At 37.2% G+C, this 25,982-nt stretch overlaps 1 pseudogene; it reads left to right on the top strand.

Moving 5' to 3' along the window:
- The first annotated feature begins 2,419 nt into the window (after window positions 1–2,419).
- Window positions 2,420–13,036, top strand: LOC100612522 (ras-related protein Rab-1A-like; annotated as a pseudogene).
- Window positions 13,037–25,982: the final 12,946 nt, after the last annotated feature.

Genomic DNA, 25,982 nt, shown 5'->3' with positions numbered 1-25,982 from the left:
ACTCACTGGGTGGCTAGACCCAGAAAAAAGACAACAATCACTGCAGTTTGGCTCACAGGAAGCCACGTCCATAGGAAAGCGGGGAGAGTACTACATCAAGGGAACACCCTGTGGGACAAAAGAATCTGAACAACAGCCTTCAGCCCTAGACATTCCCTCTGACAGAGTCTATCCAAATAAGAAGGAACCAGAAACCCAACTCTGGTAAAATCACAAAACAAGGCTCTTCAACACCCCCAAAAAATCACACTAGTATAACCAGCAATGGATCCAAACCAAGAAGAAATCCCTGGTTTACCTGAAAAAGAATTCAGGAACTTAGTTATTAAGCCAATCAGGGAGACACCAGAGAAATGCAAAGCCCAATGCAAGGGAATCCAAAAAATGATACAAGAGGTGAAAAAAGAAATATTCAAGGAAATAGACAGCATAAAGGAAAAACAATCAAAACCTCAGGAAACATTGCAAACACTTAGAGAAATGCAAAATGTTCTGGAAAGTCTCAGCTATAGAATTTAACAAGTAGAAGAAAGAAATTCAGAGCTTGAAGACAAGGTCTTTGAATTAAACCAATCCAACAAAGACAAAGAAAAAAAATAAGAAAATATGAGCAAAGGCTACAAGAAGTCTGGGATTATATTAAATGACCAAACATAAGTATAATCAATGTTCCTGAGGAAGAAGAGAAAACTAAAATTTGGAAAACATATTTGGGGGAATAATCAAGGAAAACTTCTCCACCCTTGCTAGATACCTAGAAATCCAAATACAAGAAGCATAAAGAAAACCTGGGAAATTCATTGCAAAAGATCATTACCTAAGCACTTTGTCATCAGGTTATCTAAAGTTAAGACAAAGGAAAGAATATAAAGAGCTGTGAGACAGAGGTACCAGGTAACATATAAAGGGAAACCTAGCAGATTAACAGCAGATTTCTCAGCAGAAACCCTACAGGCTAGAATGGATTAGTGCCCTATCTTCAGCCTCCTCAGACAAAACAATTATCAGCCAAGAATTTTGTATCCAGCAAAACTAAGCATCTTATATGAGGGAAAGATACAGTATTTTCAGACAAACAAATGCTGAGAAAATTCACCATTACCAAGCCATCACTACAAGAACTGCTAAGAAGGAGCTCTAAATCTTGAAACAAGTCCTTGAAACACATCAAAACAGTACCTCTTTAAAGTATAAATCATGCAGAACCTATAAAACAAAAATGCAACTTAAAAGCGAAAACAAAAAACAAAGTACACAGGCAACAAATAGCATGATGAATGCAAGGGTACCTCACATTTTAATACAAATAATGAATGTAAATGGCCTAAATGTTCCACTTAAAAGACACAGAACTGCAGAATGGATAAAAACTCACCAAACAACTATCTGCTGCCTTCAGAAGACTCACCTAACACATAAGGACTCACATAAACTTAAAGTAGAGGGATGGAAAAAGGCATTTCATGCAAATGGACACCAAAATTGATCAGGGATAGCTATTCTTATACCAGACAAAACAAACTTTAAAGCAACAGCAGTTAAAAGAGACAAAGGGGACATTTTATAATGGTAAAAGGCCTTGTCCAACAGGAAAATATCACAATCGTAAACATATATGCACCTAACACTGGAGCTTCCAAATTTATAAAACAATTACTAATAGACCTAAGACATGAGACAGACAGCAACACAATAATAGTGTGGGACTTCAGTACTCCACTGACAGCACTACACAGGTCATCAAGACAGAAAGTCAAGAAAGAAACAATGGATTTAAACTATACATGGGAACAAATGGACTTAACAGATATATAGATATATAAAGAAGATTTCATCCAACAACCATAGAATACACATTCTATTCAACAGTGCATGGAACTTTCTCCAAAATAGACCATATGATAGGCTATAAAACAAGCCTTAATACATTTAAGAAAATTGAAATTATATCAAGCACTATCTCAGACCACAGTGGAATAAAACAAAATCAACTCCAAAAGGAAGCTTCAAAACCATGCAAATATTAGGAAATTAAATAACCTGCTCCTGAATGAGCACTGGGTCAAAAACAAAATCAAGATGGAAATTAAAAACTTCTTCAAACTGAATGACAATAGACAACCCATCAAAACCTCTGGGATATGGCAATGACATTGCTAAGAGGAAAGTTCATAGCCCTAAACGCCTACATCAAAGAGACTGAAAGAGCACAAACTAACATTCTAAGGTCACATCTCAAAGAACTAGAGAAAGAAAAACAAATCAAACCTAAACCCAACAGAAGAAAGGAAATAACCAAGATCAGAGCAGAACTAAATGAAATTGAAACAATAACAACAACAACAAAAATACAAAAGATAAATGAAACAAAAAGCTGTTTATTTAAAAAGATACATAAAATTGATAGAGCATTGGCAAGATGAACCAAGAAAAGAAGACAAAAAATCCAAATAACTTAAGAAATGAAACAGGAGATATTACAACTGACACCACTGAAATAGAAAAGATCATTCAAGGCTACTACAAACACCTTTACCCACATAAACTAAACAACCTGGAAGAGATGGATAAATTCCTTGAAAACTACAACCCTCTTAGCTTAAATCAGGAACAATTAGATGCCCTTAACAGACCAATAAGAAGCAGTGAGATTGAAACGGTAATAAAAAATCACCAACAAAAAAACTCCAGGGCCAGACAGATTCACAGCAGAATTCTACCAGACATTCAAAGAAGAATTAATACCAATCCTTTTGACACTATTCCATAAGATAGAGAAAGAAGGCACCCTCCCTAATTCATTCTATGATGCCATTACCACCCTAATACCCAAACCAGGAAAGGACATAACCAAAAAAGAAAATTACAGACCTATATCCTTGATGAACACAGATACTAAAATCCTAAACAAAATACTAGCAAACCAAATCTAACGACATATCAAAAAGGTAATCTACCATGATCAAGTAGGTTTCATACCAGGAATGCAGGGCTGATTTAACATATGCAAATTAATAAATGTGACACACTACATAAACAGAATTAAAAACAAAAATCATGTGATAATCTCTATAGGTGCAGGAAAAGCATTGAACAAAATCCAGCATTCCTTTAAGATTAAAACTCTCAGCAAAATTGGCATACAAGAAACATCCCTCAATGTAATAAAAGCCATCTATGAAAAACTCACAGCCAACATAATACTGAATGGGAAAAAGTTGAAAGCACTCCCTCTGAGAACTGAAACAAGACAAGGATGCCCACTCTCACCGCTCCCCTTCAACATAGTACTGGAAGTCCTAGCCAGAGCAATCAGATGCGAGAAAGAAATAAAAGGCAACCAAATCAGTAAAGAGGAACTCAAACTGTCACTGTTTGCTGATGATATGATCGCTTACCTTGAAAACCCTAAAGATTTCCAGAAAGCTCCTAGAATTGATTAAAGAATTTGGCAAAGTTTCCAGATACAAGATTAATGTATACAAATCAGTAGCTCTTCTATACACCAGCAGCAACCAAGTGGAGAATCAAATCACAAACTCAACCCCTTTTACAATAGCTGCAAGAAAAATAAACTATTTAGTAATATGCCTAACCAAGGAGGCAAAAGACCTCTACAAGGAAAACTACAAAACACTGCTGAAAGAAATCACAGATGACACAAACAAATGGAAACACATCCCAGTCTCATGGATGCATAGAATAAATATTGTGAAATGACCATACTGCCAAAAGCAATATACAAATTCAATGCAATCCCCATCAAAATTCCACCATCATTCTTCACAGAATTAGAAAAAAACAATTCCAAAATTCATATGGAACCAAAAAAGAGCCCACATAGCCAAAGTAAGACTAAGCAAAAAGAGTAACAAATCTGGAGGCATTACATTACCTGATTTCAAACTATACTATAAGGACATAGTCACTAAAACAGCACGGTACTGGTATAGAAACAGGCACATTGATCAATGGAACAGAATAGAGAACCCGGAAATAAACCCAAATACTTAACAGCCAACTGATCTTTGACCAAGCAAACAGAAACATAAAATGGGGAAAGGACACCCTTTTCCACAAATGGTGCTGGGATAATTGGCTAGCCACATGTAGGAGAATGAAACTGGATCCTCATCTCTCACCTTATACAAAAATCAACTCAAGACAGATTAAGGACTTAAATCTAAGACCTAAAACTATAAAAATTCTAGAAGATAACATTAGAAAAACTTCTAGACATTGGCTTAGGCAAGGATTTCATTACCAAAAACCCAAAAGCAAATGCAATGAAAACAAACATAAATAACTGGGACCTAATTAAAAGAGCTTTTGCATAGCAAAGGGAACCGTCAGCAGAGTAAACAGACAACCCACAGAGTGGGAGAAAATCTTCACAATCTATACATCTGACAAAGGAATAATATCCAGAACCTATATCAAACTCAAACAAATCAGTAAAAAAAGAAAAAAAAAACACATCAAAAAGTGGGCTAAAGACATGAATAGACAATTCTCAACCAAAAATATACAAATGGCCAACAAACATATGAAAAAAGCTCAACATCACTAATTATCAGGGAAACAGACATCAAAACCACAATGCAATATCACCTTACTCCTTCAAGAATGACCATAATCAAAAAATAAAAAAAACAGTAGATGTTGGAATGGATGCAGTGAAGAGGGAACACCTCTGTGCTGCTGGTGGAAATGTAAACTAGTACAATCTTTATGGAAAACATTGTGGAGATTCCTTAAAGAACTATAGGTAGAACTACCATTTGATCAAGCAATCCCACTACTGGGTATCTACTCAGACAAAAAGAAATCATTATATGAAAAAAGATACTTGCACACGCATGTTTATAGCAGCACAATTAGCCATTGCAAAATCATGGAACCAACCCAAATGCCTATAAATCAATGAGTGGATAAGAAACTGTGGTATATTTATACAATGGAATACTACTGAGCCATAAAAAGGAATGAATTAACTGCATTTGCAGTGACCTGGATGAGATTAGAAACTATTATTCTCAGTAACGTAACTCAGGAATGGAAAACCAAACATTGTACGTTCTCACTGATATGTGGGAGCTAAGCTATGGGGATGCAAAGGCATAAGAATGATACAATGGACCTTGGGGCTTGGGGGAAAGGGTGGGCAGGAGGTAAGGGATAAAAGACTACAAATATGGTGCAGTGTATAATGCTCGAGTGGTGGGTGCACCAAAATCTCACATCACAACTAAAGAACTTACTCATGTAACCAAATACCACCTGTATCTCAATAACTTATGGCAAAATATAAAATAAATAAAATTAAAATAAATAATTATTGCTAAAAAGCTTTAAAAAAAGGCTCTAATGCTATAAAAAGGGTTAAATGTAATGTGTGTGATTCAATGAGAACTGAGACTAGTAATAATTTCAGAAGATACATCTGGGATCAGTAGAATGCTAAAGTTCCTAATATGAAAAGCTTTTTATAAACAGCAAAATATACCTTGGGAAACCCAGTCTCTTTTCCCACTACTCCCTTTCCATGCCCACAAATGGAGAGAGGATGGAGATGCTGCAGCCAGGAGCTAGCGTGATACAGAGAACCCCCATTTAGAGGACCTGCAGCAAGAAAAGATATCCCTATGTTCATAGAGAATTAGTAGCAGGTATTTTATACATGGGAGAATATGGGAGAAAATAACACTCATTAGCAATGCAATGCATTAGAATTATTCTAATGTGAACTTTAAATATTTGCAGATTATATTTTAAAAATCAGTAAATAGTAGAAAGAGCATGAATTATGAAAGCAATACTTCTGCCTGAAAACACATGACAAGAATGATATGGAGTAAAAGAAGAAAGTTGGCAAAGTCTGGACAATACAGCAAAGAAAGTTATCCTGGGCTATGGTAGAGGTAACCTGGTTGAGCATTTCCACTGATTTTTTCAGTGGGAATAAACTGGAAGTTAATATCAGAACTCCAACGTGTGATTGATAAATGTAAAGTCTGCTGAAGCAAATGCTTTAGTAAAAACATGTTAAACTTCTGGTCCTTATTGCAGTTGTGCTCATTCTCCACAAATCTTTTATTTTTAAAATGCTAAATAATCATTATAGGAAGCTTGATAGACAACTATCCAAATTGCATAGATTGAGATTCTGGTCAATACACAAGGGGAAAAAACAAAACAAACAAAATAAAACAAAGAATAGAATTGGAAAAAAAAATATGCTTCCCAAAATGTCTGTTTCTGACTCAAGGCACAGGTTAGTTTACGTTTAGTAAAGTATCAATCACACTTTTGAAAACTCCACTAAAGAACATTTCAGACCATGACTTTAGAAGATATTATTTTTAAAATGGCATTTCTGGGTGAGTTAGTACATGATCTTGACACTTGTTTAAAAAAGAGAAATCAACAACCTATTCAATCACAGTGTTCAACAGTCAACAGTTTCTAATGGCCCCTGGAACACTGAAAACTCTGTTTACAAACTTAATGCACATTTCTAATTCATTTACACATTTGCCTAATAGGATAGATGTAGAACTTAACCGGGGTTCTGCATAACGGTGCTCAGTTATACTTCCACATATAACAGTGCTCTTACTGATCCTGAAAGCCTGAAACATATTTCATGATATATCAGTTCTCTCCAATTACCTACCCAGGTGCTCTGAAAATCTCAGAGGTTTTCAAAATGAAAGTTATTTTAAAGCAATTTATTTTGTAAAGATACACATCTCTTAGAGTTTTTTTAATCTGACACTTGCAAGAAAATTTCACAATTTGAGAAAGACTGAGAGTCACCTTTTAAAAGTTTCACACCACTAAAGTTTAATTAACCTTGTGCCATGCATATGATGGAATTTTAAACAGATAAGCACTTTCTGCCTTGAAGAAGCCAACCTCTCTGGGGCAATTGGACACCATGTCACCGGGAGCTCATGGACCACTCTGTGGTAGACTACAGTGTCAACTGCATGTGGCAGATGACCACTAGAAGGATGCAGTCTCAGCCTCAGATGAGAAACAGCCTTTTAGAATGCTGATAGATTTTTTTTAGTTTAACTAACTTCTCTAGGAAATAATTACGTAGAATCAATAACTTTAAATTAAAGAATAAAGGTTGTGAGCAAAATTCTACAAAGGAAACTCCTGCCACACCATTGCTTTGTAAAACATTTTTATTTTAGGATATTTTGGGGTGGACATGAGACAGTGAGTGGAGAAAGGATACATATTTAAAATTCAAGTGTCCTATCCCTTGCTGCAAGGTTCTGAACTTTCTAAGAACACTTTCTAAATATAGGAAGATTTGACATGTTTATAACTACATATTTTCTAGGGAGAAAGTATAAGGTTAATTACACTCTCAAAACAATTAATATTCCACAAATGTCAATAACCACTGCAATGTGTGGTCTAATTTGTGATTTCAAGGTTTGCAAAGTGTAATTCTGCTCAATGAGAAAGACTATTTTAAAAAAAAAACAGAAAGACATGCTTATGATCAATGTGACACAGGCACTTGGTCCCAGAAAAATGTACTCATCTTGTAGATCAACTACATATTTCAGGTTTCTGCAAGTGTGGATAGTAAAGGTTTTGAGGTTATGTCAGAGGCTAGCCCATGGCCAGACATTCCTTTTCTTGGTACAGGGTAACAGCCCAACAGTACCCAGATGCCCTGAGAGATTCTCCAACAAAATGCTTTTCACAAGCATGGTGCCACAGCTCTGAGCAGAGCAATCTCATTGACTCAACCCTTCACATAGTAGAAAACATTTTCTGGTTGTCCTTCCTCGTGCAACTCATGGATCCTCAAATGTGGGCGACAAGCCACCCAGGCACGGAGGCAAGAGACAGAGGACACGAGCTGTTCCAGTATAATAAAATATAAAACAAGAATAGTTATACCAGATATAGATCTTAGATATGATTATATATGAATATCATTAATCATTAGTTTGTAGCAATTACTTTTTATTCCAATATTATAATAATCCTCACTCTATAATCATAGCCTAGGAAAAACCAGGCCATACAGAGATAGGAGCTGAGGGGACATAGTGAGGTGTGACCAGAAGACAAGAGTGTGAGCCTTCTGTTATGCGGGGACAGGGCCACCAGAGGGCTCCTTGGTCTAGCGGTGATGCCAGCGTCTGGGAAGACAACCCTTGCCAGGTGGACCATGGTCTAGCGGTAGCGTAAGTGTCAAGGGAAAACACCCGCTACTTAGAAGACCGGGAAAGAGAGTCTCCTTTTCCCCGGAAGAGTTTAGAGAAGACTCTGCTCCTCCACCTCTTGTGGAGGGCCTGACATCAGTCAGGCTTGCCCACAGTTATCCAGAGACCTAACCGTCTCCCTGTGATGCTGTGCTTCAGTGGTCACACTCCTAATCCACCTTCATGTTCCATCCTGTACACCTGGCTCTGCCTTCTAGATAGCAGTAGTAAATTAGTGAAAGTACTAATAGTCCCTGATATGCAGAAATAATGACGTAGCTGTCTTTCTCTCTGTCTCCTCTCCCTCTCTGCCTTGGCTGCCAGGCAGGGAAGGGCCCCCTGTCCAGTGGACACGTGACCCACGTGACCTTACCTATCATTGGAGATGACTCACATTACCCTGCCCCTTCTGCCTTGTATCCAATAAATAACAGCGCAGCCAGACATTCGTGGTCACTACCAGTCTCCGCGCATTGGTGGTAGTGGTCCCCCGGGCCCAGCTGCCTTTTCTTTTACCTCTTTGTCTTGTGTCTTTATTTCTACACTGTCTCATCGCCACACACAGGGAGAGACCCACCGACCCTGTGGGGCTGGTCCCTACACTCAAAAGCATTTTTTGAGCACTTAATGAGATCATTGATGGGGCATTGTTTGGAAAAGTTGAAAGTGCTGAAGAAATGTCAACAATCAGTCCACCAGTCAGATGGTAAAAACAGAAGGTTTACAATACACAGAACGAGGCTCAAATTTCACCTCAGCCTCTTACTAAATGTGTGAACCTGGGTTCCTTAAAATTTCCATTTCCTCATCTTCAAAATAAGTCTCATAGCTTCCTTGTCATGCTTCCAGATTTATTCAATAAATAATCATTTTTATTAGTGCTCTTCATATAAATGGACTTTCTACCTGTTCTGCAAATGACCTGTTCTGCATTGAAGCCAGTAACCAGCCACCCAAAGGCCTAGAAGTCAGGCTTCCCTGAGCCAATAGGTTTACATGTGACCATTCATCAGAAAACGATGGACAGGCAGAAGAGGACAGGAAGAAAATAATGCTATAGATACACTTATAAGTTACACTCATTTAGAAAGGCTTGGCTAAGAATGAAATCTCCTTTCATAATAGTGAATTTAAAAGAAAATTTGCTTTCATTTATAAACTCCAGACTAATAGATGCCCTTACAAAAATAGTATTGGACATTTAAAAACTATTACAGCTTTTGTTAATGAAATCAGGTTTCTTTGTATAACAGAGATAACACAGTGCCAGTCTGATAGGGAGCCAGTTAGAAGGCAAGTCTTATTCTTGCTCTCTTCAGTCCCATCCAAGCATAGATGGAGGTAGGGGTCTTTGTCTTACACACACACAACCAAGACTCCACTGTTTATCTCAGGTGGTTTGGAAAGTCCTGAGATATTAAAGAGTAATAACTACTCTCTTAAGTATTCATCCATTCCAAAGTATTTATTGACCATTCACTGTATGTGAGACACTGCTCCAGATGTTTGGATACATTTGTGAATAAAGCAGAAATCCCTTCCCCTGTGGAGCTTGTAATCTATTAGAGGGAGAGAAACAATAAACAACAGACCTAATACATGAGTAAAGCACATGATTTGTTAGAGTATGGTAAGTGTTATGGGAAACAGAACAAGGTGAGCAGGGTAGGAGGGGTCAGGTGTGTCAGGCATGGGTTGGGGCTGGGCTGCAATTTCAGGCAGAACAGTCAGTGAAGATCTCTTTGAGAAGCCACATTTGAGAAAAGACAGGTAATTTCTGGGGGTAGAGCCCCTCTGGGCATGAGAAACAGCCAGTGCAAAGGCAATGTGCCTGGGATTCCCAAGGAAGAGCAAGAAGCCAGTGTGACTGCAGTATAGTGAGCAAGGAGGACGCTGTAGGCAATGAGGTCAGAGAAGTAGTAAAGGCTGAACCTTCAGGACCCTGTAGGCCACTGGAATGGACTTGTGACTCAGAGAGCATCCTTGCAGATCTTATGGCACAAATGGGTCCAGATACCTCTGCATAATCAGTAGTGACCCACTGGGGCTGATGTGGAAGGATAGCCTCACCTGAACGGACAGGAAGTATAAAAAATACAGGTCTTGTGTAGACAAGACATGACTGGAGGTTGCACAAGACCAGCTAGGTGTCTGGATTCTGGTGCTGCTCCTACCCAGCCTGTTCCTCCCGGAACCTGGTCACTGGTCTCACCAGCCCAGAAATCCCTTCTAATCTCAGCAGTGGGGAAGAAGCTGGCTGTTTCTCATGAGGCTTTTCTTCTATGCATCAAGATCTCTCCTCTTCCCCCTTCTTCAGGTATAGGTTTTGTGAAACTCAGAAGGCAAAATATTGACTCAGGAATTTTTTTCCCCTATTTCCCTGTGTTACCCCATCTCCAAATAAGTGAAGACAATAAATGCAGAACATTTGGCTAAGTTGAGAAAGGGAAGAGCCACAGGTTAGAAATATATATCAATAACAAAAGATTCAATTAACATTTTTCAACACTCTCTGTATTAGTCAGATCTCTAGAGGGACAGGACTAATAGGATAGATGGATATATAAAAGGGAGTTTATTAAGGAGTATTGACTCACACGATAACAAGGTGAAGTTCCACAATAAGCCATCTGCAAGCCGAGGAGCAAGGGAGCCAGTCTGAGTCCCAAAACCTCAAAAGTAGAGAAGCCGACAGTATAGCCTTCAGTCTATGGCTAAATGACCGAGAGCCCCTGGCAAACCACTGGTGAAAGTCCAAGAGTCCGAAAGCTGAAGAACTTGGAGTCCGATGTTCAAGGGCAGGAAGCCCCCAGCATGGGAGAACAATGAAGGCTGGAAGACTCAGCAAGTCTAGTCCTTCCACATTCCTCTGCCTGCTTTATTCTAGCCATGCTGGCAGCTGATTAGATGGTGCCCACCCAGATTGAGGGTGGGTCTGCCTCTCCCAGTCCACTGACTCAAATGTTAATCTCCTTCGGCGACACAGTCACAAATACACCCAGGAACAATACTTTGCATCCTTCAATCCGATCAAGTTAACACTCAAAATTAATCATCACAAGCTCCAATCCTACTTGTTTCAGACTAAGCACTTGTTCAACGAACATTTACTGAGCACTTTCCATGAGCCAAGAAATTTGCTAAGTGTGAAGAGACAGCTAAGATGGGAGTTTAATCCCTACTGCCCAGGACACACAGGCTGGTAGAAAAGGAAGACAGGTAACACTAAGAAACAGCCATGTAAATGTCAGGGAATAAAATGGAGCGTGCACACACAGAACCTTGTCTCATGAAGACAGCATGGGGTAAGATGCATTGACAGCTTAATGTTTCCCTTTCCAGGGACTCCTAGTGCTGCTTATAGGGGTGAAGAGAAAGAGAAGAGATTTAAGAAAGAGGCACTTAGGCAGTTCTAACCAAAATAGAAAAGTGCTATATTTTCACCACTAAAGTGTGGAATATCACATTTCTCAGGGACTCAGATCTGTGACATGAATACACTCTCTTTATGCTCTAAATGGAGACTAAAAAAATTGTTTTTTCATGAAACTCTTTCAACATGCATCTATCTCGTGCAAATTTTGCTCCTAAAGTGAGGAAGAAATCTATACGGAATTGGAAAGTCAGTTAAGATTTTGGATTTTTGCTGGTGTGCTGCACCCACTAACTCGTCATCTAGCATTAGGTATATCTCCCAACACTATCCCTCCCCCCTCCCTCCACCCCACAACAGTCCCCAGAGTGTGATGTTCCCCTTCCTGTGCCCATGTGATCTCATTGTTCAATTCCCACCTATGAGTGAGAATATGCGGTGTTTGGTTTTTTGTTCTTGCGATAGTTTACTGAGAATGATGGTTTCCAATTTCATCTATGTCCCTACAAAGGACATGAACTCATCATTTTTTATGGCTGCATAGTATTACATGGTGTATATGTGCCGGCACATGTATACATATGTAACTAACCTGCACAATGTGCACATGTACCCTAAAACTTAAAGTATGATAATAAAAAAAAAAAAAGATTTTGGATTTTTGGGTGGAAGCAGTAGCTGAGTGGCAACAGCTGCCAAGTGATTGTGTTGTAGGGAACAGAGTGGGGAAAGATGTTTGCTCTCTCAGAACAGCTTATCTCATTCCTTTCCTTTGGTTACCCGTAGCCTAGAGTCATGGTGGTGCAGGCAGCAGCTGCAATGACATTATCAGCAGAAATCTCTAATATGTTTAATTACTCAAGTTACTTCTTATTGGCAACTCTGGGGCTAGAAAGTCTTGCTTCCTTCTTAGGTTTGCAGGTGAAACATGTAATACATATACAGAAAACTACATCAGCACAATAAGTGGGAATTTCAAAATAAGAACTGTAATATTATATGGCAAAATAATCAAGCTTCAACTAGGGGACACAACAGGCCAGGAAAGATTTTGATCACCTCCAGTTATTACACAGGAGCCCAAGGCTGTATGATATGACAGATCAGGAGTCCTTCGATAATGTTAAATAGTGGTTGCAAGAAATTGATCACTAGGCCAGTGAAAATGTCAACAAATTCTTGGTAGGAAACAAATGTGATTGCCCACAAAGAAAGTAGACTACACAACAACAAAGGAATTTGCTGATTCCCTTGGAATTCCATTTTTGGAAACTGGTGCTAAGAACACAGCAAATGTAGAACAGACTTTCATGAAAATGGCATCTGAGATTAAAAAGCAAATGGGACTAGAGCAACAGCTGGTGATGCAGAGAAGTCTAATTTTAAAATTTAGACCACTTTGGTCAAGCAGTCAGGTGAAGGTTGATGCTAAAATTTGCTTCCATCCTTTTCTCACACAATAAATTTGCAATCTAAACCCAAATGAAAAAACAAAATTGCCTGAATTTTATTGTATGTAGCTGCACTATAACAGATTCTTACCATCTCCACAAATGTCAGAGGTTGTAAATAGTCAATACTGACATTTTTTTATTACCTTGACTCAAGATAGCTAATTTCAGTTTCAGAAAACTTTGAAACTTTTGTGTGCTGCTTTACAAAATACTGCATGTAATCCTTGCCACTTTCCTGGTACAAGATTACGTCCCATGATTTCTTTTGTAAAGTTAGAATATATATTTTTGATGTTTACATTGGCATGTTTAGATGTCAGGTTTAATCTTCTGAAGATGAAGTTCAGCCATTTTGTATCAAACAGCAAAAGTAGTCTGTCACTTCCATGTATACAGCTGTTACATGTAAGATCTGATTTGCTAGTTCTTCCTTTAGAGTTATAAATGGAAAGATTATACCATTTAATTAATGGTTTCTCCACACTCTGCATATAATTTGTGGCTGCAGGATGTTATGATTTGTTGCATACTACATACAAAACAACTAAAGATATGTTTAACAAATAATGTACTTACAATGAGATCTAATTAAACCAAAGAGCTTCTGCTCAGGAAAATAAACTAGCAACAGAGTGAATAGACAACCAACAAAATGGAAGAAAACTTTTGCAAACTACGCATCTGACAAAGGTCTAATATCCAGCATCTATAAGGAGCTTAAACAAATTTACAAAAAACACATTAAAAAGTGGGCAAAGGACATAAATAGACATTTTTCAAGAGGACAGGCATGATGCCAATAAGCATATGAAAAAAAGCTCAACATCACTAATCATTAGAGAAACACAAATCAAAACCACAATAAGATACCATCTCACACCAGTCAGAATGGCTATTACTAAAAAGTCAAAAAATAACTGATGCTGACAAGTTTGGAAAGAAAAAGGAATGCTTATACACTGTTGGTGGGAGTATAAATTAGTTCAGCCATTATGGAAAGCAGTGTGACAATCCTCAAGGACCTAAAGACAGAACTACCATTCAACCCAGTAATCCCATTACTGGGTATATACCCAAAGGAATATAAATCATTCTATTATAAAGACACATGCATGTGAATGTCCACTGCAGCACTATTCACATATAGAGGGCAGAATTCAATATTTTCTCTCTAGATAAAATACCCAATAAATGACCTAAAGAGGCTTTGATGCTGTGTTGGGATTTAACCAACCTTAGTAGTTCTGGGAGCTCAAATTGTATGGAACACAAATTTAGGATGTATGCTATCTAGCCTATTATTTCTGATCTTTCTGAATACCATTCGTTAATCAACAGTTCATCAATGCATCTGTGGTAGAGGTGGAAAGCAGCACACTTTTCCTAATTAGCAAATAGACTAACTTGTGTGCTAATGTTTTTCTTTCATGCTCTCTGTAAAATTCAATTATTTTATCCTTCACAATTGTATTACTTACTTTGGAGGAGAGTTTAAGCACTGAGGTAGAAAGCAGGAAATTTGATTGTCCTAAGTTTAGAAATTATACCCCTAAAAATTAACTGAAAACATAAATACTGGGTGGTAATGATAAATGAAGAAAATGTATTTATTTCAGTGAAATTTTGCATGTATAAAGATTTTGTTAAATAGGACCTTCAAGATCCTAGGGGTTTTGTGTGTGAAAAATGTAATATTCTGTTAATACCAGCATTTTAAGGTGACTGAGGTCAAAGTTGTTTCCTTAGGTTGAAGTAGCAGCCAAAACATTCTTCATACAAAGGGTTGAGATATAGCTGCTGGCAACACAATTTATTGTAGGGTCCTTAATTTAATTTAAAAATTTTTAAGCTAAAAACAAGCCAAAAATTAATAGGTGTTTACATTTTTCACTAAGAGACAACTGAAATACATGGTACAAAAATAAGTGGTAAGATTACTGTAAAATAAAATTTACAAAATAAACACTAATTTTTTTTTTTTTTGAGACAGGGTCTTACTCTGTTGCCCAGGCTGGAGTGCAGTGGCATGATCTCTGCTCACTGCAACATCCACCTCCTGAGTTAAAGTGATTCTCCTGCCTCAGCCTTTTGAGTAGAAGGGATTATGGGCACCCACAACCATGCCTGGCTAATTTTTGCATTTTTAGTAGAGATGGTTTTCACCAGACTGGTCTTGAACTCCTGGCCTCAAGTGACCCACCCGCCTTGGCTTCCCCAAGTCCTGGGATCACAGGCGTAAGCCACCTTGCCTGGCCTTAATTTTTCATCTATGATAATTTCACAACAAAATTGTAGTTTACTTTGTAAAAGGAAAAAAATAAAAGGAAAAAAAGAGAAAAAATATTTGGTGGAAGAATATACACAGGAAGTAGAAAACTGCCAATGGAAATGCCAGGAGAATATCAGCATGCTTGTCAGCTGTTTGGAATTTAAGTCATCACCATCTCAAAGGCCAAGATTCTATACTTCTAGGGTTCATCATATACGTATTTATTTATTTATTTTTATTTTTTCATAAGTTATTGGGGTACAGGTGGTATTTGGTTACATAGGTAATTCTTTAGTGCTGATTTATGAGATTTTGGTGCACCCATCACTCAAGCAGTATACACTGCACCATATTTGTAGTCTTTTACCCTCGCCCTGCTCTCACTCTTCCCCTCAAGTCCCTAAAGTCTATTGTATCATTCTTATGCCTTTGCATCCTCATAGCTTTTCTGCCACATATCAGTAAGAACATACGATGTTTGGTTTTCCATTTCTGAGTTACCTCACATAGAATAATAATCTCCAATCTCATCCAGGTCACAGCAAATGTCATTAATTCATTCCTTTTTATGGCTGCACTGTATTCCATCGTGTATATATAATATATACATCATTATTATATTATATATATTACATATAATATATACATCATTATTATATTATATGATATATGATATATAATATATAATATATAATATATAAAGAAACTGATATATAAATATATATCATAGTTTATATATTATATATTAAGAAACTATGATATATATAATATATAATATATAATTACATTTATTATTTTTATATATATTTATTATAATAATATATATTTGTATATATAATATATATTATACAAATATATATTACATATTATATCATATATATGATATATAATATATGATATATATGATATAATATATATCATAGTTTATATATAATATATATATAATATTTCTTAATCCACCCATTGATTGATGGCCATTTGGTTGGCTCCACAATTCTGCAATTGTGAATTGCGCTGCTGTAAACATGCGTGTGCAAGTGTCTTTTTCGAATAATGACTTCTTTTCCTCTGGGTAGATACCCAGTAGTGGGATTGGTGGATCAAATGGTAGTTCTACTTGTAGTTCTTTACGGAATCTCCATACTGTTTTCCATAGTGGCTGTAGTAGTTTACATTCCCACCAGCAATGTAGAAGTGCTCCCTGTTCACCGCATTCATGCCAACATCTACCGTTTTTTTTATTTTTTGGTAATAGCCATTCTTGTAGGAGTAAGGTGGTATCCCATTGTGGTTTTGATTTCCATTTCCCTGTTCATTAGTGATGCTGAGCATTTTTCATATGTTTGTTGGCCATTTGTATATCTTTGGTTGAGAATTGTCTATTCATGTCTTTAGCCCACTTTTTGATATTTTTTTTTTCTTTTTTTTACTGATTTGTTTGAGTTTGATATAGGTTCTGGATATTAGTCCTTTGTCAGATGTATAGATTGTGTGAAGGTTTTCTCCCACTCTGTGGGTTGTCTGTTTACTCTGCTGACTGTTCCTTTTACTGTGCAAAAGCTCTCTTGTTTAATTAGGTCCCAGCTATTTATCTCTGTTTTTATTACATTTACTGTTGGGTTCTTGGTCTGGTCATGAAATCCTTGCCTAAGCCAATGTCTAGAAGTGCTTTCCTAATGTTATCTTCCAGAATTTTTATAGTTTCAGGTCTTAGATTTAAGTCCTTAATCCCTATTGAGTTGATTTTTGTGAGAGATGAGGATCCAGTTTCATTCTCCTACATGTGGCTAGCCAATTATCCCAGCACTGTTTGTGGAAAGGGTGTCTTTTCCCCACTTTATGTTTTGTTTGCTTTGTTGAAGATCAGTTGGTTGTTATTATTTGGGTTTATTTCTGGGTTCTCTATTCTTTTCCATTGGTCAATGTGCCTATTTCTATACCAGTACCATGCTGTTTTGGTGACTTATTCTATAGTTTGAAATCAGGTAATGTGATGCCTCCGATTTGTTCTTTTTGCTTAGTCTTGCTTTGGCTATGCAGACTCTTTTTTGGTTCCATATGAATTTTGGAATTGTTTTTTTCTAATTCTGTGAAAAATGATGGTGGTATTTTGATGGGGATTGCATTGAATTTGTATATTGCTTTTGACAGTATGGTCATTTTCACAATATTGACTCTATGCATCCATGAGAATGGGATGTGTTTCCGTTTGTTTATGTTGCCTATGATTTCTTTCAGCAGTGTTTTGTAGTTTTCCTTGTAGAGTTCTAGCTATTCCTTGGTTAGGTTTTTAATAAGTATTATATTTTTTATTTTTTTGTAGTTATTGTAAAAGTGGTTGGGTTCTTGATTTGATTCTCCACTCGGTCACTGGTGGTGTATAGAAGAGCTACTGATTTGTGTACATTAATCTTGTATCAGGAGACTTTGCTGAATTCTTGTTCAAGGTAAACAATCATATTGTCAGCAAACAGTGACAGTGTGACTTCCTCTTTACTGATTTGGATGCCTTTTATTTCTTTCTCTTGTCTGATTGCTCTAGCTAGAATGTCCAATACTGTGTTGAAGAGGTGCAGTGAGAGTAGGCATCCTTGTCTTGTTCCAGTTCTCAGAGAGAATGCACTCAACTTTTCCCATTTCAGTATTATATTGGCTGTGAATTTGTCATAGATGGCTTTTATTAAATTGAGGAATGTCCCTTGTATGCCAGTTTTGCTGAGAGTTTTAATCATAAAGGAACGCTGGAGTTTGTCAGAAGCTTTTTCTATATCTGTTGAAATGATCATGTGATTTTTGTTTTTAATTCTGTTTACATGGTGTATCACATCTATTGACTTGCCTATGTTAAACCATCCCTGCATTCCTGGTATGAAACCCACTTGATCATGGTGGACTATCTTTTTGATATATTGCTGGATTCAGTTAGCTAGCAGATTGTTAAGGATTTTAGCATCTATGTTCATCAAGGATATCAGTCTGTAGTTTTCACTTTTGGCTATGTCCTTTCCTGGTTTTGATATTAGGGTGATGCTTGTTTCACAGAATGAATTAGGGGGGATTCCTTCTTTCTCTATCTTTTGTAATAGTGTCAAAAGTATTGGTATTAATTCTTCTTTGAATGTCTGGTAGAATTCTGCTGTGAATCCATCTGGTCCTGGACTTATTTTGTTGGTAATTTTTATTACTATTTCAATCTCACTGCTTGTTATTGGTCTGTACAGGGCATCTAATTCTTCCTTATTTAAGCTAGGAGGGTTGTATTTTTCAAGGAATGTATCCATCTCCTCTAGGTTTTCTAGTTTATGTGCATAAAGGTGTTCATAGTAGCCTTGAATGATCTTTTACATTTCAGTGGTGTCAGTTGTAATATTTCCTGTTGCATTTCTTAGTGAGGTTATTTGAATTTTCTTCTTTTCTTGGTTCATATTGCCAATGGCCTATCAATTTTATTTATCTTTTCAAATAACCAGCTTTTTGTTTATCTTTTGTAGTTTTTTGTTTGTTTCAGCTTCATTTAGTTCTGCTCTGATGTTTGTTGTTTCCTTTCTTCTGCTGGGTTTTTGGGTTTGGTTTGTTCTTTTTTCTCTAGTTCCTTGAGGTGTGACCTTAGAGTGTCAGTTTGTGCTCTTTGTCTTTTTCATGTAGGCCTTTAGGACTATGAACTTTCCTCTTAGTGTTGCCTTTGCTGTATCCCAGAGGTTTGGGTTGGTTGTGTCATGATTGTCATTCAATTCAAAGAACTTTTTAATTTTCATCTTGATTCCATTTTTGATTAAATGCTCATTCACGAGCAGGTTATTTAATTTCCATGTGTTTTCATGGTTTTGAAGGTTCGTTTTGGAGTTGATTTTCAGTTTTATTCCACTGTGGTCTGGGAGAGTGCTTGATACAATTTCAATTTTCTTAAATTTATTAAGGCTTGTTTTATGGTCTATCATATGGTCTATCTTGAGAAAGTTCCATGTGTGTTGAATAGAATGTGTATTCTGCAGTTGTTGGATGAACTGTTCTGTATATATCTGTTAAGTTCATTTGTTACAAGGTATAGTTTAAATCTATTGTTTCTTTGTTGACTTTGTCTTGGTGACCCGTGTAGGGCCGCCAGTGTTTTGAAGTCCCACACTATTATTGTGTTGCTGTTTATCTCATTTCTTAGGTCTATTAGTAATTGTTTTATAAATTTGGGAGCTCCAGTGTTAGGTGCATATATGTTAGGAGTATAATATTTTCCTGTTGGACAAAGCCTTTTACCATTATGTAATATCTGTCTTTGTCCCTTTTAATTTGCTCTTGCTTTAAAGTTTGTTTTCTCTAATATAAGAATAGCTATCCCTGCTCACTTTTGGTGTCCATTTGCATGAAATGCCTTTCCCCACCCCTATACTTTAAGTTTATGTGAGTTCTTATGTGTTAGGAGAGTCTCCTGAAGGCAGCAGATAGTTCGTTGATAAGTTCTTGTCCAATGTGCAGTCCTGTATCTTTTAAGTGGAGCATATAGGACATTTACATTTATTGTTAGTATTGAAATGTGAGGGCCTGTTGCATTCATCATGCTCTTTGTTGCCTGTGTACTTTGGTGTTTTTGTTTTTGTCTTTGCTTTTAACTTGTAATGGAGAATTTTCTCAGCATTTTTTTGTCTGGAAAAGATCATATCTTTCCTTCATATATGATGTTTAGTCTCGCTGGATACAAAATTCTTAGCTGATAATTGTTTTGTTTGAGGAGGCTAAAGATAGCCCCAATCCCTTCTAGCTTGTAAGGTTTCTGCTGAGAAATCTGTTAATCTTATGGGTTTTCCTTTATAAGTTACCTGGTGCTTCTGTCTCAAAACCCTTAAGATTCTTTCCTTTGTCTGAACTTTGGAGAATCTGATGACAATGTGCCCAGATGAAGATCTTTCTGTGAATTTCCCAGGTGTTCTTCATGCTTCTTGCATTTGGATGTCTATGTCTCCAGAAAGGTCGGGCAAGTTTTCTTCAATTATTCCCCCAAATATGTTTTCCAAGCTTTTAGAATTCTCTTTTTCCTCAAGAACATCGATTATTCTTAGGTTTGGTCATTTAACACAATTCCCAAGTTCTTGGAGGCTTTGTTTGTATTTTCTTATTATTTTTTGTCTTTGTTTTATTGGGTTAATTCAAAGACCTTGTCTTTGAGCTCTGAATTTCTTGCTTCTACTTGTTCAATTCTGTTGCTGAGACTTTCCAGAGCATTTCACATTTTTAAAAGTGTGTCCAACGTTTCCCAAAGTTTTGTTTTTTCTTTAAGCTAGCTATTTCCTTGAATATTTCTCCCCTCACTTCTTGTATCATTTTTTAAATTTCCTTGCACTGGGCTTCACCTTTCTCTGGTCCCCTCTCTGATTAGCTTAATAACTAGCCCTAACTGGTATGGTAAGGCAATAGTTCTGGTCCCCATCTATGTGACCCATGCCTCTCTTGCCACCCCTCTCTGACTTCTACACAGAGATGCCTGCTTTCTTCCTCCTCCTCCTTCTTACTGGTCCAAAACATCTGTCTTTGCCAATGAGTTTTCCTAAAGTATAATATTTAAGTACTGAATTCTTATCAAGCAACTCCTTTGGTTTTAGTTATCTTCCCCTACAGTAAGCTCCGTCTCTTCTTGGCAACTGAAGACTGGCTGTACGATGCTGCAGCTCTCTGCTTTTTTGCTATGACTTCCCATCTATTGGCTGATGAGCCTCAGCCAAAACAAAAACAAAAACAAAAAAAAAACTTTTCCTTTTCTGCATTGATAAGATAAAGGACATAAACTTTTTTTTCTTGCGAAAAGGCACTTTCTGACTGGAGTCTGATCTGAAAATAAACTTTCATTGCATACCCTAACCCTCTCTTTGGAAATAGGTGCTTGGTGCCTTACTGCTAATCATGTAATTTTTGATATCTGGGTGGTTGCTTGGAGACATAGGCAGCCTCATAAAAAACACTCTAAGAGGGCACAGACGGAATCATTTAAATAAAGGATCAGCTAAGTATGTCCCAAGAGAAGAATCTTGAGCTGAGTTTTGAGAAATGGGAATGTGCTTTCATTAGAAGGGTATGAGACCAAAAAATAATAATAATTGAAGTGTAAAAAGCTTCCAAGACTGCTGAAAGATGTTAGTGAGGGGTCAGACATCAAATAAGAAAAGTAAATATTACAATAATATAATACAGCAGGAGTTTATAAGCTATATTTGTGTTGGGATAACTACACAGATTGTTAAAGATTTGAGGAAGAAGTGAGGGGATGACCAAAAAGATGGAGTTTATCCAGAGAGCAGTTTGGTTATATATGCTGAAATTCCATCATTTTAAAAGTTCTATTTGAAAAACAAAAGGAGGATTTTGTTACTTAAAAATATATATATATATTTAGAAAACAAAATGTTGAAAAATTTATTCTTGGGCTTTAAAAAATACAGCACAGTGGTAAGCCATAGAGATATTTGCTCTGTGAATATTGTACTGTGAAAAGGAATTCATATCTCTACACCCTGACCTCACATTGTGGCTCCGTCATTCTTTGATTCTTCTGTGGAATATAAAACTCCTGAGCCCAAACAGAAAGTGTGTGAGATTCAAGGAATGGGAAGGGAAGGCAGTGAACAGTCAGACTGAGATGTGCATGGGTGGTTAGTGCCTGGCACAGATTGTTCAGGCCCGTTTCCACTAGCCAAGGTATATTAGCAATGAATGCCCACCCCAACCTTCCTTCTCCCTCTGCTGTGACTTCATGTTAGTTAACATTTAGATCTAATGTTAGCCAAAGACTCTCTAGATTGTACTTGGCATTTCTATGAGCCAAGCTGTAGAGTCCATATGACAAAGAATTTGAACTTTCTTGATGATTGAAGTTTCTCCTTGAAAAGATATGTTCTCACCTCACAGGAGGCCTTTTTAAAAAAATATGCACAACTGAAGTAACACCCTTTTGATTCCTAAAATATGCCTCATAATCATCAGATTAGTGATGTTTCCTGAATACTAAAGGAATTTCTAAATAAAAAGAGATTCTGCTGAAAAGCCTTAAAAAATAAAAAAACTATTTCTCAGTGATAAAACTGGAAAATGAGGTGTCCTGCCTTTCTCCATCAAAAACAAATGCAAGGCACAGGACTTGGACTGGTATAAGGAATGTGTTATTTTCAGGAACATTAATCAAAATGCATTCTAAATGTCATCCTTGCCAAGTAAATATTAATGCACATGAGTCTCCTCAGAGGCAATAGAGGTCTATTTCAGCTTGGTGCAATGTGATTATTCTTACCACAGTAATGTTAGTGCTGAACTTAGAAATCAATTAAATTGTAAGATTTAGAGATGAGAAGGTAGATCTAGGTCTTCCTAGAATCCCAAAGTAGATTTTAGGAAAAGGAACTTCAGTTCAACCCTGTTGTTCTACAGTTAAGGAAACCAGAAGGGTTTAGCAGCTTGCCCATGATCACCAGCACATTTCTGCTCCTTAGACCTTGTCTGTCAAATAGTAACACTTCTGGCCAAAAATGAATTCAAACCAAGGGACAGCTGGAACTAGAACCTGGTCTGGAGTTCTTTCTACCATTCTACACAAGACACAAAAGTAGAAGAATGTGAGACCTACCAGGAAAGTAAGAGTTCAGGAAGTCATGTGAGAATTCAAGTTACGTTTATATTTCTAGTGATTTCCCTAATAATAGAAGTGTTTAATCTGAGGTCAGTGACAGTGAGTCACAAGTGTAGAAGTGAGAATTCCAGCATCAAATCAAACAAGTGAGCCCAAAACTACTATTCCTAAGTGTTATTATGTGAGCATGCCAGGATGACTGTATAAGAACTCCTTATACTATCCCAAGGCCCCACAGAGGAGATTCTGATACAGGAGATTTAGAGTGGGTCTCAAAAATTTGTGTTTTGCCAGTTGCATAGTTTGCAAAAATTTTCTTCCATTCTGTAGGTTGTCTGTTTACTCTGTTGGTAGTTTCTTTTGCTGTACAGAAGCTCTTAAGTTTACTTAGATAACAATTGTCAATTTCTGCTTTTGCTATAATTGCTTTTGGTGTCTTTGTCATGAAATCTTTGCCTGTGCCTATGTTCTAAATGGTATTGACTAAGTTTTCTTCTACAGTTTTTATAGTTTTGGGTTTTACATTGAAGTCTTTAATCCATCTTGAATTGATTTTTGTATATGATGCAAGGAAGGGGTCCGGTTTCAGTTTCCTGCATATGGCTAGCCAGTTCTCCTAGTACCATTTATTGAACAGGGAATCCTTTCCCCATTGCTTGTTTTTGTCAGTTTGTTGAAGATTAGATGGTTGTATGTGTGCAGTCTAATTTCTGGGTTCTCTATTCTGTTCCATTGGTCTGTGTGTCTGTTCTTATACCAGTACCATGCTGTTTTGGTTACTTTAGCCCTGATGTATAATTTGAAGTTGGGTAGCATAATGCCTCTAGCTTTGTTCTTTTTGCTTAGGATTGCCTTACAAAGTTCTTGGGTGCAGAGGGCAGTTCAGAACCATTGAGGTACCTTCTCATGCTGCCCCTTCATTAAAGAGCCCTTCCTGTAAGCTAGCAGAAGGATTATCTCACATAGGGAATTAGGAAAGATACAAAGAGTCTCCGTGTTTGAGTTGTGGCTGCTTGTCTGTTTTTATCTAACCATCTGTGACTGGCCACATTGCCCATTTAATGATGATGACAACAAAGGCAATAACAATAACCATGGAGAAAGTCGACTAGACCTGTCTTCTCAAACTTGAATGTTCATGGGAATCTTACTGAAATGCAGATTCTGATGCAGTGGGTCTGGGATGGGGCCTGAGTTTTACATTCCTAACAAGTTTCCAAGTGATATCAATGTTGCTGATCAATAAATCACATTTTCAGTAGCAAGGCACTATACTTTTTAACCTGGCTATTTGAGGAGAACAGAGTCTATTCTGAAACTACGTAAAGATTTAACACCTGAAGAGGCAAATAAGCAGGAATAGTGTCTCCTGAAAACAACACTAAAGCCAATAGAGACAGCCAGGTTATCACTGGGCAATGACTCATGCAAGCCATGGGCCAAGCAAAGTGAGATGGCCTATGTGCAACACACACACATACACACCCTCAGGCCCTTGAGTAACTTCACCCCAAAATCCCAGGTCAAAGAGGTGTATGCTTGTTCATAAGGTGAGGAAGATCTGCCATTCCTTTGGGTCACAACCACATGGTTTGTCCCAACTCCATGAGCTCCACTGTTTGTTGTTACTCTAAGTAAATGTGCAGCTATTTTAAGTAAGTTACAGAAGCAATACAAGCATTCTAAGCATTCTGTCTCATCTGGATCTTCCAGCTCCTTTACAAATCCCACATTATAAACATAACACAGTGAAAACAGTCCCCTTCCAGGTATTCTTCTATGGAAGAAACTCCTTGCATGCAAAGTTAATGCATTACTTCAACAATTGAGTAAGCCCTAATCAGAGCCTCAGAAAAATTTGAAAGCCATTCTCAACCAGAATAAGGGGAGAGAATATTTATATTTATATTCTCTATTATTTATTTTGTGGTTTCTATGCCTTGCTTTATCGAACTAGCAAAGAGAATCAAGCATAACGCTGAGCTCATTAGTGCTTAATAAATAAAAATTGATGAAATTATGTATTGATATTCAGGTTAAAATTTCTTAAGACTTAATTTTTATTTTGTATGTTCAACTTTTATTTATATTCAGGGGATATATGTACAGGTTTGGTACATAGGTATATCGTGTCTCACTGGGGTTTGGGATATGACTGAACCTGTCACCCAGGTAGTGAGCCTAATACCCAAACTTTACTTTTTAATCCTTGCCCCCCTCTCTCCTTCCTCTAATAGTGTCCAGTATCTATTGTCACCATCTTCATGTCCATGAGTACCCAATGTTTAACTCCTACTTACAAGGGAGAACATGCAGTATTTCATTTTCTGTTCCTACATTAATTCTCTTAGGATAGTAGCCTCTAGCTGAATCCATGTTATACAAAGGACATGATTTCATTTTTATGGCTACAGAGTATCCCATGATGTATATGTACCACATTTTCTTTATCCAATACACTGGTGATGGTCACCTCACTGATTCCATAAGACCTTTTTTTCATTTGTTCCCCAAAAACGTTTTCAATAAAAAGAAGCAAAAATAGGGAGAAGTAAAAATCAGTAAAGATTCAATGTATTATATGCAGCAGTTATTATCAACTGCCCACCAAAGGTATCCTTCCTTTTTCCTGACTAGGAAATTCTAATTTAATTCAGGATTCAGTAGAGATCATTTGATTTCCAGGAAGATGGTCGTCCTACTGCAGGGGATAAATCAGATTAAGCCAGACAGAACTCTCATGTCCTCTTGTCAGTAACTGTTCTAAGGATGGGCATGTGGTCCCATGATAGCTAACAGGATCTGAGGTAAAGTTTTTCTGGGGGCTTCTGGGAAAGATTTTCATCTATCAAAAATCTGTGTCCTCCTCCTCTTTCCTGCTTAAGCTGCTGTCATTGAGGACATGAGATTTGGAGTTGATGCCACAGTCTTTGCAACAATAAGGCAAAAGACTTATTCAAACGTTTTGACATCATCATTGAACACTGAGCCAGCCATGGAATAGGCTGCCTCTTAGTTCCTTGGTTACAGAGGAAAGACAAAC

This window comes from Pan troglodytes, chromosome 5 (genome assembly GCF_028858775.2).
Source record: "Pan troglodytes isolate AG18354 chromosome 5, NHGRI_mPanTro3-v2.0_pri, whole genome shotgun sequence".
In the NCBI taxonomy this organism is placed as follows: Eukaryota; Metazoa; Chordata; class Mammalia; order Primates; family Hominidae; genus Pan; species Pan troglodytes.
The sequence above is the reverse complement of the archived record's forward strand: the minus strand, read 5'-3'. Positions and strand labels throughout refer to the sequence as shown.